Below are 13,056 nucleotides of genomic sequence, written 5' to 3' on the forward strand. Positions count from 1 at the left end.
AAACCTAAAGGCACTATTTTTCCTTATGGCTTGAAAACCTGAAATAATTTTCAGCTTTCTTGTTCCTGCTTAAACAATATAATTTCAATAAATCTTATATATTAATAGAAAGAATTTGAACTCAAAGCAATATGTAGTTTTAACTACAACAAGTAAACTTCTTCAGTTTGTTGAAATATGGGTTCTTTATTGCAGGGGGAAGACAACTACCCTCCACCTCCTCTCATATTTTTTTCTCAGCTTGGTTTCATGTCTGATCCAAGAGGAAAATTCCCAGATTAAGCCAATGCCCAGAAGCATGCCCTAACCACCAATGTAATAGACTCTGAATTTTGGTTAAAGATGACTATAGATGTGTGAATTCCTTATTCAGAGGGCTCAGCAAAGTGCTTTGCACATATTGGGTGCTCAAAAAATGTTACTGCTTTAGTTTCCAGAGTTTCTTTCCATAAAGTTGCTACTTCTGTGCAAACTGTGCTCCAGTGTACGTGGTTGAGTATGTGTGTGCTACTGTGTGTGTGTTGCGTGTGTATTGGGGGTCGCAGAGAGGGAATTTTTCCTCCCAGTCTTCCATAAGCCAGTTTAGTAATCCTAATCAATAGTGATTTTAAACTCATATTCGTATTGAGCTGCACTAGAGTTGACAGAGAATAAGCAAGTTCACAATTTGCTTTTAGTGAATGTACCTTGTATCACTGTTTTGGGCTGTCCTTTCAGGCTAGAATAATCATCAATTTCTCAGTACATTTTAGTTGGTTCTAAAACATAAAATGATAGCAAATAATACAAGGCAGTCTATTACTAAGCACTAAATGATTATATAGAGTCTAGACGTTAGGAGGATGAAAGTGGGCTGGGATAGCCAGGAAATGCTTTATAAAACACTTTCCTTTGGCTGAGCTCTAAAAAATAGGTAGAATTTGAGTGGGTAGAAGGAAGGAGGACAATTATTTTAGGAAAGGAGACCAGCATGTGCCTTAAATAAATCTAGGACACTTAAATTGAGAGAGAGGAAAATGTAGGTTAGACGGCTCCTGGGGGTACATTGCTCATAAATTAATTGTGTCAATCAAATGGTCATTTACTAACTTTGCTATCCATGTGTCAAATATTTAGCTTATTATTGTATATGTGAATAAATAATATTATTTGTGAGTATATTGTATTATTAACATATGCCAAATATCACACCTCAAATTAGATATACAGGAAATATTTAGGTACAAGATTATAAAAATGCATCTTAGTGTGGGCTTTATATGACATAGACATATTTATGATATCTAGCAGCATTAAGAAGTTAAAGATACTGTGGTGTCATAGAAATTAAAATCTTTTCATGAAACTCTCAAGGCAGCCTCTGTTGGCCACAGTGAGAGGAGGATATGTTAACCCAGGTGCTCAGTGACAGAAAGTGCTATCTGGAAACATTTTGGTCTAAGATATTCTTATTTGTATTTTTTACTGTGGTAAAATATACAGAACATGAAATTTACCATTTTAAACATTTTAAAATATACCATTCAGTGGCATTAAGTATCTTCACATTGTTGTGCAACCACCACCACCTTTCATCTTCAAAACTCTTTCATCTTCCCCAGCTGAAAATACATCCATTAACTAGTTCCCCCACCTCCCTCCCCCCAGCACCTGGCAACCCCCATTCTACTTTCTGTGTCTACAAATTTGACTACTCTAGGTGCCTCATGTAAATGTAATCATACAGTATTTGTCTTCTTATGACTGGCTTATTTCACTTAGCATAATGTCCTCAAGCTTCATTCAGGTTGTAGCATGTATTGGAATTTCCTTGTTTTTAAGGCTGAATAATATTTCATTGTATGTATAGACCACATTTTATTTATCCATTCATTCGTTGATGGCCATTTGGGTTGCTTCCAACTCTTGGCTATTGTGAATAATGCTGCTATTAATATGAGTGTGCAAAAATCTGTTTGAGTCCCTGCTTTCAATTTTTTGAGTGTACATCCACAAGTAGAATTGCCAAATCATATGGTAATTTTATGTTTAATTTTTTGAGAAACAGCCATACCATTTTCCATAGCAGCTATAACATTTTTATATTCCCACCAGTTTCTCCACATCCTCACCAAATGCTTTTAACAATCTGTGTTTTTTATTTATATACTTCTATATAACAGCCATCCTAATGGGTGTGAAGTAGTATTTCACTGTGGTTTTGATTTGCATTTCCCTGATTATTTTTGATGTTGAACATCTTTTTATGTACTTTTAGGCCATTTGTGTATCTTCTTTTGCCAATTTTTAGTCAAGTTGTTTGGTTTTTTATTGTTAAATTGTTGAGTTTTTTTTTTTTTAATATATTCCGGATATTAATCCCTTATCAGATACATGGTTTGCAAATATTTTATCCTATTTCATGGGTTGCTGTTTTACTCTTTGTGTACTGTGATGTACAAAGTTTTTAATTTTGATGAAGTTCAGTTTAAGTTTTCTTTTGTTTACTATGCATTTGGTGTCATATCAAAGAAATCATTGCCAAACCCAGAGTCATGAAGATTTTACTCTATGTTTTCTACTAAGAGTTTTCTGCCTTCCATTTAGGTCTTTGGTCCATTTTTAGTTATTTTTTATTTGTGGTATGAGGTAAGAGTCCAACTTCATTCTTTTGCATGTAAATATCCAGTTTTCCCAGCACGAATTATTGAAAAGATTGTCCTTTCTCCAGAGAAAGGGTGGGGCAAGGGAGAGTAGAAGTGCCACAAAATTTCCTACCATATTGAATGTGGCTTTTTATTGATTGGGCATTCATTCGGTTGCTTTAGATCTTTGACTAGTTTCAGAGCTCCTATAAAGTTATTTTAGTCAATCTCTGGTTGTTTTTCGAATGTTTCTGTGAAGGACAGAGGGCCTAGAGCTTTCTAGTTGGCCATCTTGCTGATCTTACTGTGGTCTGAGAGATTTTGTAATCAACTCTGATTTTTTCCATTTCTTACAAACCTACATAGCAGATGATGCTGGGGAAGGGGAGATTAGTAGAAGCTTTGCTCACGAAAATTTAGGAACATTTACCAAAATTGTTCAAACAGCATAGCCATTCCTTTTAGAAGCCTACAGATCGTCACGTGGCTTCAAAATGAGTGAGCTACGTGTTTCAAATGGAATCTTGTGTTATGATCAAGACTTTTGTGTTAACACAGTGGGGAAAATCCTCACAATGTTATCTGTGTTAAGTGACAGCATGATACCAGTATAGTGAATATTCAGAAGTCAGATACAAATCCTTTTCTTTTTCTCTTTAAGGTATTATAGACTTTTGTCCCAAATATGCTCTTCAGAATTTGAGGGTTTTCCAAAGTTTGTTTGAGTTGATTTGGTTTGGGATTTTGTTAGTTTTAATTCTTAAGTACTTCCATATTTTCAAATTATCCAAGATGGTTATTTCTTTTCATTTGTTCCAAGTTTAAGTTCTCCTTTTTAGGTGTAGCAAGAAGGCAGCCATAACTTGTGAGACCAACTATTGGCACAGCAATTATTTCATTCACTTACTGCGACCCACCATAGAAAATGTTAAAAAAAAAAAAAAGAGAAAAAAAACTATGGCAATCTATACATTCCCTAACCCAGCCAGCCTCACTATTCCAATTCACTGATTTCATTTTGTAATGATGATTTTAGGTCCCTAATACCCAGCTTAAGGGAATGGCTACTCATTGTCATTTGCCTTATATTTATCATGAAGATTTTGCTTCTTGATTAAGCCTTCAACTCTTCTTTAATATAAATATCCACATATTTTTAAATAATGATTCTTTTTTTTTTTTTTTTTTTGGCCATGTTGGGTCTTCGTTGCTGCACGGGCTTTCTGTAGTTGTGGCGACCGGGGGCTACTCTTTGTGGTGCGTGGGCTTCTCATTGCAGTGGCTTCTCTTGTTGTGGAGCATGGGCTCTAGGCATGCGGTCTTCAGTAGTTGTGACACACGGGCTCAGTAGTTGTGGCTCGCAGGCTCTAGACCACAGGCTCAGTAGTGTGGCATCCGGGCTTAGTTGCTCCGTGGCATGTGGGATCCTCCCGGACCAGGGATCGAACCCGTGTCCCCTGCATTGGCAGGCGGATTCTTAACCACTACGCCACCAGGGAAGCCCTAAACTGGCCCCCATTTAACCATCACATTGAATTGCTAGAGGCAAGACATTATCTTCCTTGAAGCATAGACACACAAAGGAGGCAATGAGCTGCTGGAGAAAGCCCCAGCTCTGGGGCCAGGTAGACCTAGGTGTTGAATCCTGATTTTGAAAGGCCTAATGGGTGACCTAGAGAAAATGTCTTACCTTCTCTGAGCCTCGTTCTCCTTTTGTCATATGGAGATAATAATATCCACCTTAAAGATTTGCTGTGAGGAGTAAATGATATTTATTTCATTCATAAATATTTTATCACATCTGGCATCTAATAACCCTTCAGTAAGAGAGTTCACTCCCTGCATCCTGCTTTTTCACTCATATTAGTCTCTTTGCTTGAAATGAATTTCCACCTTCCCTCCCCTTGTCAGACCCATTCTTTGAGACTCTCATAAAGCCATGCCTTGCAGTGAGCTTTCCTAAATACCCTAACCCACATTTATCTTCCCCCACCTTGGATATAGGCTCTGTCTTTTACAGCTCAGTCCTTGGTTGTGAGAATGCCTTGAATTATTTGCTATCATTTCATGTTTTATAGAGCACAAGTATTGATGTAATGTGAGCTGCTTCACAGAAAAATCATATCTTATACTCCTTATATCTACTCCACAACGACCAGCATGTTTATAGGCACACAGAACCACATTCAAACTCTATACGAAATTAATTCACTGATTTACTTTGAAATATGAAGAAACCTTTATTGTAGAAACCAGGACAGTTAGACTGAGGAGATGTTTTCTAAAAGAAGAGGAAGGGACAGAAAACATTTATATAAAAAGCATCATGGCAGATATATAGGCTGATTGTAACAGTACCCCTAAAAGAACTATGCAATGATTCCATTTCACTTCACAGAGATATTTTATCTGCCAACCAGGAGGCATTTAAGTGAACGCTCTTTAGAACATATAGTTAGCAGTTTCTCCTCCTCATTATACTTCAGCTGAGGAATAATATTTTTCTCTTATTAAATGTAGCTTGGTGACAATAGCTGAGTTGTGCACACTTGAAAAATAGTAACAGAATTTCCTTGGAGTCTTGAACAAAGCTTCTATCTTATAAAGGTTTGGAAAGTAGATAAGGGTTCCAGATAGGTATTGCTGAAATATTAATATTCCAGACCTGTTAAAGTTGTAAAGTATATAGATACTAGGAAGATAATAAGCAGTCTCAGTAGGTTTGGGAGGAAAAATGTTCAATTGAATTGAAGTGCTTGAAACCATTATAAATGCAGTTTATCAAAAGAGAAATACATTTTATGGACAGAATCCCTGAATAATTTTTGAGAGGCGGTGAAGAGTTTTTCAACTTTTAATCTTAAATAGTAAGCTATTTCTCATGTTAATGTATAAGACTTACTGGAAATACTCATAATATGAGCTGAAGACTGATGTCTGGCAGCAAGCATATTTCTGAAATTGGGTTGGTTTTTATTACTATATTTTCTGAAATATGCTTTCATTGATATTTACCAAACAAATTGCCAGTTCACACAAAGGTTGTTTTAATAAAGGCCAATGAAAACAACTGAGTTGCTAGGAAGAATATTAAGAGGGAAATGGACTTTTCATAACCTCACATTATAATTTCTCTTTTTAGACAAAAATGTATTATTTGAATGAGTTTGGAACCAAAGGGAGTTCGCATGTCAAAATATCTACCTAGATGTTATACGTGATCGCTTTTATAGCAAATGAAAAATATTAAATACAAGTAAAACGTAAGTGTTGCCACTAGGAGTTTGGCAACATACTAGGGAAATGTTAAAAAATGGTGAATGTTGACCATGTTTCAGCTCTAGCCATAGAAACTGTCATTGGCTCCCAGTTACCCACAAGATAAAATGCAAGATGTTCTGCCTGGCTTTCATGGCCCTGCCTAATTTGGTCTTTCTCTGCCCATCCGTCTTTATCTTCCTTTACTCCAGTTGAGTGGTCTCTGTAGTATCCCCAGGCACATACTGACTTTTCCCATGTAGTTTCCTGGCCTGAAGATCTCCCTGCCTCCATCCAACTCCTTCTCATTAAAACCCTCCCTTATATCTTCCAGAAGGGAGCTTAATCACATTATTCTGGTCCCTACTGACTTTTCTCCTTCCACTAAATTACTTCAGTGATTGTTATCTTTTATTTTTTAATTAATTAATTTATTTATTTATTTTTGGCTGCATTGGATCTTCGCTGCTGCACACGGGCTTTCTCTAGTTGCGGCGAGCGGGGGCTCCCCCTCATTGCGGTGTGCGGGCTTCTCACTGTGGTGGCTTCTCTTGTTGCGGAGCACGGGCTCTAGGTGTGTGGGCTTCAGTAGTTGTGGCGTGTGGGCTCAGTAGTTGTGGCTGTACTCAGTACTATATTACTGTATAGTAATAGTTTCCCCTCTCTCTCCTAAATTTGTTTCAGTCAGTCCTCCCAGTGAAGTCCCTCCTTTCCTATGACCAGTTTATTTGCCATTTTGTGACTCTTTCCAGCTATTCAATCTCTTTTTAGGTTTTATGCCTAAAACTCAACACAACTTTCCAAGTACTTAGACCCTCTGGTTTTGTACAGTTGTAGGGTAATGTTTTCTATTTTGTTCCCACTTTTTTTCTAGATCTGGTGAGCCAAGGCATTTCAATGGAACTGCAGCACATTAAGCTGATGGTTATGGGGAAGGATTACATATAGGCACCTTTCCTGTAACTGATCATCAAAGCTTCTAAACTTCTTTCTTTTTAATTGAAGCATAGTTGATTTACAATGTTGTGTTAGTTTCTGGTGTACAACAAAGTGGTTCAGTTATATATCTATATTCTTTTTCATATTCTTTTCCATTATGGTTCACTACAGGATATTGAATATAGTTCCCTATGCTGTGTAGTAGGACCTTGTTGTTTATTTTATATATAGTAGTGTGTATCTGCTAACCCCAAACTCCTAATGTATCCCTCCTCCACCCCTTTTCCCCTTTGGTAACCACAAGTTTGTTTTCTATGTCTGTGAGTCTGTTTCTGTTTTGTAAATAAGTTCATTTGCATCATATTTTAGATTCTACATATAAGTAATATCATACGGTATTTGTCTTTCTCTGACTTACTTCACTTAATATGATAATCTCTAGGTCCATCCATGTTGCTGCAAATGGCATTATTTCATTCTTTTTATGGCTGATATATTGGCTATATTCTACTAATATAGTCGTATTCTCTCTCTCTATATATATATATGCCACATCTTCTTTATCCATTATTCTGTCGATGGACATTTAGATTGCTTCCATGTCTTGGCTATTGTAAATAGTGTTGCAATGAACATTGGGGTGCACGTGTCTTTTCAAATTAGAGTTTTCTCCGGATATATGCCTAGAAGTGGGATTGCTGGGTCATATAAAGCCTCTAAACTTCTGACTGGAGTTTAGATTATGTTTTCTTCAACACATTTACTTATATTTTCCACACTGAATCTCATCTGACACACATGCTTGCTCAACTCAGAAGGCTTTGTGAAATCTCCCTGCAGTGTTTAATTGTCCCCTTGGCACAATGTCATTGTCACAACATCTGCCAGTGAAGCCAAGGCAGGGTGGCAGAGGAAGGCCCATTGTCTAGGAATCAGGACATGCTTCTTGCTAGCTGTGTCACCTTGACCAAGTCTCCATGTCATAGATTCTTTACCCTCATCTGCAAAATGAAGGAATTGGACTAAATGGCAATGAAAGAAATCGCCTAGCATTAAATTCTGAAAGTTTGTGTTTCACTGTAACTATTTATGTATTTTGTATAAAGGCAGTTAAATAAGACATATACAAGGAAGGTTCCCAGGGCTCCCTGCTGTTAACACTTCTCCATCCAGAGAGATGTCTGCTTAACTTCGCCTTTGTTTTTTAGCCAGTTCTCTGTGACAAAACATTTCCTCTCCTTCCATGGTAACTCAATGTTTTTGGTATGTAAACTTGTGAAATGCTTTCTAAAATTAAATAAATTGTTTCCTGGCTTCCCCTTGTCCTCACCCCTCACAATCATGATTCTTTGCGTTGTTCTTATTGTGTTTTCTGCTAAATATGACTATAGTGTGTGGCCTTGGGTGGTACAGACAGCATAACAGTTACTCAGGCAGGATATATTGAATAGAAATGGAGAGGAAATCCACCAAATTATATAAGCACCAATGAAAAATCAAGTGATCTCCAAAACTGTCTATGACTCCATATATGTATTTAATAATTGAGTTTTGGTTAAGCTAGTTTAAGGTTAGGAATATTGACTTCAACTGCCTCTGTCTTTTTTTTGAATTTTTTATTGAAGTATAGTTGATTTACAATGTTGTGTTAATTACTGCTATACAGCAAAGTGACTCAGTTTTACACACACACACACACACACATTCTTTCTCATATTCTTTTCCATTATGTCAGCTACCTCTGTCTTCACATCAAGTATTTAGATGGCTGAGCAAGGATAGAAAACTTTTCATTATTCACACTTGTTATTGTAATCATAAAGGTGAAGCATTAGAGAATGTTTATAGTTTAACTTGTCATGCATATCTTATAGATTTAGCACCAACCTAGGAAAATGTTTGTGGAAAAATGATTTATTAGGACCATATTTTCAACCTTTGAGATGGAAATAACTGTGAATGTGTTATTTTATTCTTTGTGATGAAGATGTCACTTTTGCTCAGAAGGGTATACACTTTAAAACATATTTAAAGCAATGATGATCTGTTTTTCTGAAGAAAGTTTTTTTGCTTAGTCCCTCTTGTGTTCAGTAATTAAGAGCAATCATGTCTAGAGACCAAAGATTTTGGTCGTGTGGAGCAGAATTTGGGGTCACGTGAAGTCCATATGGGAACTGGACCTCTGGCTATACCCTCATCAGTACTGTCTTCAAAGCAGCTGAAGAAATTCTCTCATTTTACACAGCGTATACCACACAGAGAGTCTATTGGTGGCTTCACTGGAAGTTTGTTCTCAGCCTCCTTGGCAGCATTTTTTCTTTAGCTTTATGTACATGTTGACCTCATCAGCATCTCTAATTAGTCTTATTTTATAGAAGCCAGTGTTCCTCCAAAATCAAGGAGGTTGAAAGTTTCCTCTCTACTTTGAATTTTAGCTGCTAGAAAAAGTCTTTAAAATTATCCAACTTAATTTGGTCAATGAAAATTTTCAGTCAAACAAACAAGCATCTTGAAACAAAAGAACTGTATTTAAATGTTTTAAATGAATTCAGTAGGAAAGATTGTTCATCTTGAATTGTTCAGTTTGAGCTGGAAAAAGTGGGATTAAAATAAAATCAAGCTAGGAAAGATGGATGCCTTCCTAGATCTTCCTTATGTAAGTCTATAGTAGACGTACCCCACTGGTCAACTCCAAGCCCTAAACATTGTCAGCTGTGGAGCTGGAGCTTCTTTCTGTAATGTTTCTTTAGCCCAGTAGCAGTTGAGTCATGGGTGAGCCAGGGGGAGAATAGCAATTACTAAGTTGCCAACCATTATCTTCCCCAGATTTGGGGACAAAATTACCCTTTTAATGTCTTCTGAAAGTTCTCCCTCTTTTTCTTCCTCTGTCCTATTTTGGTGTGGACACCTTCCTTCTAATCCCCCTCACCGCCAGTCCAGCTCTAGGCTTCAGAGGAAGCAGAGAGTGGTCCTTGACACAGAAACATACTTTCAAAGGGGAATTATTTAAAGCATTATGAATTTCTAGAATGTAAGATGGGCCCATCCCAAAATATAACTTTAAAAATGCATTCCAAAGGAAAATAGAAATAATTTTCTTTATTAAATTCCTAGACTCCATATACCTCTCTACTAACATGAAGAATTGAAGCTTGAGGCTATATCTATATCTAATGTGGTTTTTATACACAAATAATATGTCGTTTACCTGCCATCACTAAGACATTCTCCTTTAGTAGATTTTTAAATATTGGAAATGGTTTAAGACTGAGTACAACCATCTAGTGAATATGGAGTTTGACCATAGCTTCAGTAAGTGATTAAATTCAGTCGAAAAACATTTGTTCCTTTTGTATTAAACTACTGCCCTATGTACTACCTGGGATGTATAGAAAGGGGAGGATGGATCAATGGAAAAAGGAACAATACAGCATTCCTGCCACCTAGAGCTAATCTGAGAAAACATAGACACCAGTGATTCTAAAAGTGTAATCCCTGGACCAGAAGCAACAGCATTGCCTGGGAACTTATAAGAAATGCAAATTCCCAGGCCCCACCGTAGACTTACTGAATCAGAAACTCGGGGTGGAGCCTAGTTTGTACTTAGATTTGTTACTTTAACAAACATGATTCTGATGCACACTAAAGCTGAAGACCCACACTAATGTCATGACCTCAGTGTAAGTACTATGTTACTAGCATTGTACTGATAATGAGTTTTCACAGGCAAGCAGAGGACACAGCGGTCACTGTTGGGCTGAGATGTTTAGGGAAGGAGCCACAGATGAAGCAGGAATTTCACCTGGAAGCAAGGAATTCTCTATAAAAGGACCACGCTGAGCAAACAGAGAGCTGAGAAAACACATGACATGTTTGTGATACATAATTAACCACTCGCTAGGCACTGGATTAGGTGCTTTACACACACTATCGTGGTTCATCCTCACAACAGCTCTAAAAATATTATTCCCATTTACATGGGAAAATTAAGGCTCAAGAACTTACATAGAACAATTTGAGAGCTGTGAGAGTTTAGAAATAATGGGAGATACGGTGTTTAAAATATGTGGGGAAGAGAATGTAAAGGATTTTGAATTCTAGTAAGATAGAGCTTGGACTTATCCCATTAGAGTCTAAGAGTTAGACAATTAAAATACTTTCTGTGAGGGAAGCGTGAAATGATTAAATTGATGTCTTAGAAAAAATTAATAGGTTAGAGATGGAAGAAGCTGGAGCCTCGAATAGACCCTGTAGAAGGTATTTTCAGTGGTCTAGGTTTGAGGTAGTTATAGGTTGAACTAGCAGAATCACCATGAGAATAAAAAGGAAGTGACAGATCTAAGAAATTCTAGAAAGAAAGTAACTGTGATTGCATATACAAAAGGAGAATGAGGGAGGATTTGAAGTATGATGACTGGGAAAAATGGAAAGTCTCAGAAACTGACAAATTCAGTTAAATGAACTTGGATGATTCTTATTGTTTGTAATGGGGAGATTTTGTTTGTTTTGTTTTTAGGGTATACAGAGAGGTAAAGGACTCAGCTTTCAGACGTTCTGAGTTTGAGATGATGGTAGAACATCAAAGTAGAAATTCATCAGGAAGTCCACGGACCATAACGCACAGTCCATGGTTGGAGACATCGACTTAGGGATTGTCAGCAGAGAAGCGGAGTGGATGCTGTGGGAGGACCTAGAATATCCAATAGACAGAATGTGCCAGGAGGAGAACAGAAGGTTGAGCACAGAATTCTATGGAATATCTAAAGGTCCTCATTTACGAGGTAGAAAGAAAGGAAAGAGCCTGATGGTCAGAGAAGAAACAGCCAAAGGAATAAAGACAGAATGAGAACAGTGCTGTGTCATGGAAATCAGGCCAGGGAGAAGGGCACGAAGTGGCATTTGAAGTCCCCACCTATGGAGATCTAGGGAGAACAGGGCAAGGCAACCATATTTGGTGATGAGGACACAATTAGTGATCTTAAAGGATGCAGTTTCAATAGAGTGAATGGTGGTGGAGGTGAGGGAAGGAGGTGGGAGCAATACTGTGGCTTATCAGGATCCAGGGCCTCAAGTGCTAGGTCCCATGTTTGGGGAGTTTGACTATGGAGAAAAGAAGATCCTATGGAAAATGGTTAGCAGGGAGACTGGGATTAGGTGAAGATAGCTGTGCATTTGTGAAATGGGATAGAGAGGAGAGGGGAGGAAGGGATTGAAAACTGGAAGCGGAGAGATAGGATTGATGGAACAATCTGGAAAGGCAGGTCAAAGGAAAGTGGGTCATTTGCTCTAGTACAAAAGAGAAAGGATCAGAATCTTTCCCTCAGCCTGAGAAAAAGGAGCAAGTTCTTGAGACTGGTGAAGGACATACTGAGATGAAAATGTGAAAAGGGGAAGAAACCTAAGCAAGAGAGCCTTGCTCTTCTGAGGAGGTGGAGGTGTGGCCACTGTGTAGACAGAAGGTTGACAAGCAAGAGACATAGGCAAAGAATTCCTTCGACTCTTTCTTCAAGCGGCATCTGCCCATGAGGCAGGGACATAAGACGCAGGGAGAGAGGCGGTCTACAGTAAAACCCGTATCATTTTACGTTATGACTGTGCACATATCTGCCTCCCTTACTAGAATGTGGGTCTTTTGAGAGCAGAGACTTCCTTCTTTTTTAATGCAGGAAAGCACAAAGGGTAATATAACAAGGACCTCTGTACCATCATGACAATTGCTAGTTTCTCTTTCTTTTTTTTTAAATAAACACTGGGAAAAAAATGGAAGAACACTTTGTCCTTACTCCCAGCCCCTGTTCCATTCCTTTCTCTCCCTTCCTAGGAGCACACACTGTCATGAATGCATATCCTCTGAGCCTATCTATGTATCTATTTATCTATATCCATGAATATTATGTAATATTGTTTATGATTTTTTAAATTTATACAAATGGTTCCATATTGTACTTACCAGTTCTGCAATTTATCTTTTTTTAAATTCATCATTATGTTTTGAAGTCTAACCATGCTGAGAAATACAGATTTATTTCATTTCCTTTAATTTCCCTTGTCTTATTAATCTTTGCATCCTTCATTTCCAGCGTAGCATAGGTACCCACATAGCAAAAGTTATTAGTGAATAAATTAGGATAAACAATATAATAAAAGAAATGGATACTTTATACAGCACTTTCTTATGAAATACTTTTAACTATAATCTCTTTTCTCTGTTATTTGTGGATTTTTCTTCCCCAGG

General features: G+C 37.4%; 1 protein-coding gene across 1 annotated transcript in view; it reads left to right on the forward strand.

Moving 5' to 3' along the window:
* The window catches only part of SPAG17 (sperm associated antigen 17), a 352,647-nt gene that overhangs the window by 120,834 nt on the left and 218,757 nt on the right, over nt 1-13,056 (forward strand). The window lies entirely within an intron of this gene.

This window comes from Balaenoptera physalus (genome assembly GCF_965194825.1).
Source record: "Balaenoptera physalus genome assembly, chromosome: 1".
Taxonomy (NCBI): domain Eukaryota; kingdom Metazoa; phylum Chordata; class Mammalia; order Artiodactyla; family Balaenopteridae; genus Balaenoptera; species Balaenoptera physalus.